Here is a 3,237-nt window from a genome sequence, read left to right on the forward strand (position 1 = left end):
CACCCTGAGCCTGGGCCTAGTTCTTTGTGGGTCCCAGTTGCTGGAACTGCATGCCTGGAAATTTTCTAAGTCCCCATCCTATGCCTGGGACGTGCTGAGCCATAACTGGTGGAGCTATCTTGGTGGTGTTCTCTGATCCTGGATCAGGACTCATCATGATCCCAGTCCTTGTTTCTTCCTTTTGGGGAACTTGCAAACCTTCTATTTGGTATGTGGAGTCATTCCTAACAGAGGAGTCATACCCCTCATACCCCAAGGAGTATCTCAGCTCAACTTTGCGTCTATGGGATTATCCAGGACTCAGAGGTCAGGCTCAGGTTCCAGAGGAGATTTCTGGGAAGTGTATTACCACTGCTCACTACCATGGTATTTTTTTTATGGGACTTTGTGAGATTGGGCCACAAGAATGGTGTCAATATTCTGATTTTGGTGACTCTCACTCATGTTAGAAACAAAATAAATTCAGGGTCCTGAACTAGCTACAGTCTACTTCTGGCTGACATGCTTGACCTATGTATGAGGGTCTGTGTGTCACCAGGTACATTCTAACTTGTGCTGCCTCTGATCAGCTGCAGCCAAGGGAAGAAGGGGTGGTTGGTGACAGGGGTCATTTACACTGTGCTCCTCCTCATCCCTGGCTACCCTGTTGTCACTCCATCCTCTCTGTAGCCTTTACGGCAAGTATCTGGTAGTCCCTGGGATTAGACGTCCCTGTCTCTACTGGAGACTTTCAAGACTATTGCTTTGTAAAGCAGTAAGTCCTTCTTATCAATGCCATTTATTGGTGTTTTTCCATGTGGTGATACTGTGCTCTCCCAGCTGGTTTCAAGTCATTTCAGAATGAAGGACAGAAATTGTGCACATGAGATGACTCTTTTCTCTCTACCCTTTGTCCTCTTGCTTATTTCCCCTTTGAAGTTAGTGTACGAAAGGCAGGTATGTGGTCAGCATTAAAGGGGATCCCATTTTAGGAATGCAGTGATTTTGGCCTAAAGAGTTCAAGAGATGACATGATTGGAAAAAGATGTTCTATTTTTATGCTATAAAATACCAAATAATAAATTTAGCATGCCCAGAAAATGAATTATCTCACATTTTCCTGTGCACTCTGGTTAAAACTTGAATTTTTGGTCATCATCAGCAAACCACAATAATGACTCATAAGAAGTTCATTGGAGTGGGCTTATCATGGCTACCAAGCAGAGGCCATTCTACCTGGTGGCCTCTGGCTTTACCAGTCAGTTCATGACTGAGGAAGTGGCCCAGGAGCAGGTGGACCTGGAGGGGTGCACCTGCCTGCCCTGGGCCATGGCAGGCCGTTCCCACGAGAAGCTGCAGCAAGTGCTGGAGAGAGCTGCTCTGAAGTTGGGAAGACTGACACTATCATTTGAATTTGGAATAAGAATTTTTGATATCATTAATACAGCCTCACTTGACAAAATGGCTAAATAGGCAACAGTTGTCTTCAATTGTATAGGAGCATAACAATTTTATGGAGAACCTATAGTAAAAACATGTATTGAAAATGGACCTAGTTGTATTGACATCTCTGGAGAACCCTGGTTTCTGGAACTAATGTAATGGAAGTATCATGAGAAATCTGAAGAAAAAGGGATTTATATCATTAGAAGCAGTAGATTTGACTCCATTCTGGCAGATGTGGGATTATTATACCAGGAACAAAATGAATGGTAATTTGATTGTGGTGGAAAATTTCCTGACTATACATTCAGCACCTGAGGGGTTGTGCATTTATGATGGTAACTGGAAGTCAGCAGTTTATAGATTTAGAGGTAAGAGTAATTTGAAAAAACTATGAAGAGTCAAATTTGAAACGTCCCAATTTTTGGTCCAAAATTGAAAAGAAGTTGGCCAATTTCTTATTGTAGAGAACTCAACAGGGATTCCATTCCTTTCTTAGGAAAAGATGGCTATTGTGAAGTGAATTCAGCATTACTTGCATGAAAATTTAGAGCAATCACCTGTTCAGTATGCTGCTTATGTAACTATGGGAGGCATCACCTCTGTTATTACACTAATATTTGCTGGATTTTTTATTTTTTATTTTTTGTGAGGTTTGGCATTGGAAGACAACTTCTTATAAAATTCCCATGTTTCCTCTTTTTTGGTTATTTTTCAAAACAAGGTCCAACACAAAAACATATTAATACCTCATCATTTACAATGACATTCTTTGGTCAAGGAAACTCAATATCCTCAAGCGAAAGCATCAGAGCCTGGAGATGTGATTTCCTCCATAGCAATGGTCCAGGCAGCCATGACTCTTCTAAATAATACCTCTGATGTTCCTAATGTGGGTGTGGTCTTCGCATTTGGAGTAGCATTCCTCAGAACAAGTTGATTGACAGACTTGACCAACTTGGCATTGAATTTAGTGTCATGAGAAGCTCTGAAGTCTAAATATTTGAAGAATTAATTGGTCATAAAATCCATGAATTAACAGCTTTTTAAATTTGATGTTTGAAAATTTTCTATAAGTCTGTCTGACTATATGGGGAAAATACTACCAGATCTAAAATAGGTACAGATTAAAAGCAGGAAATTATACTAGCTTAACCTAAATTTCAGATCTTAGCTAATTTTGTTGCTTGTGAGAGAGAAGTAATACTTGATTGACTTTTTCAATGAAGAATTCATGTTCAATGTTTATAAGTGAGCTATCAGATTGAAGAGTGGGATGCATTTCTCTACCTGTGTTGCTAACAGATTTCTTGATGAGGCACCCAGTCTTGTGTTCATGTCAGGATGAATTTATATATATTTGTGCATATAACATTTTTATTTTTATTTACTTTTTTTTATTGTTTATGCTGTTACAGTTGTTCCTTGCCATGATACTGAATGGATATTGTTTTTCCAATGAGTTTCTCTGTGAATGTGTGAGTCTTGGCCAAATTAAACTGTACTTTTTGCTAATTTAGCTTATTTTATCACCTATCTACATGGGCTGATTTTGGACTTACTTAAGTTCAATAATAAATGATTGTCAATTAAAAAAATAAAGTTATTGGAAGCCAGTATTCATGGATGGAATGATAAATGAATTGACAGCATCCTCAAGGATATAACAGGGATTAAATAAATGGAATTAGGGAACTTTAGGAGCAAAAGTATCTGTATTATTTCAATATAATAAGGTGCCAAAGAGGCATGGCCTTCTGAGTAATAGTGATATTGTTATCTATGTGTATGTGTCTCTGTGTGTAAGGATATATA

The 3,237-nt window shown here is 38.8% G+C and overlaps 1 pseudogene; it reads left to right on the plus strand.

The window, feature by feature from the left end:
- The first annotated feature begins 1,188 nt into the window (after positions 1 to 1,188).
- On the plus strand, positions 1,189 to 2,421 carry LOC112305306 (saccharopine dehydrogenase-like oxidoreductase pseudogene; annotated as a pseudogene).
- The last annotated feature ends 816 nt before the right edge of the window (positions 2,422 to 3,237 follow it).

Source organism: Desmodus rotundus, chromosome 4 (genome assembly GCF_022682495.2).
Source record: "Desmodus rotundus isolate HL8 chromosome 4, HLdesRot8A.1, whole genome shotgun sequence".
Classification (NCBI taxonomy): domain Eukaryota; kingdom Metazoa; phylum Chordata; class Mammalia; order Chiroptera; family Phyllostomidae; genus Desmodus; species Desmodus rotundus.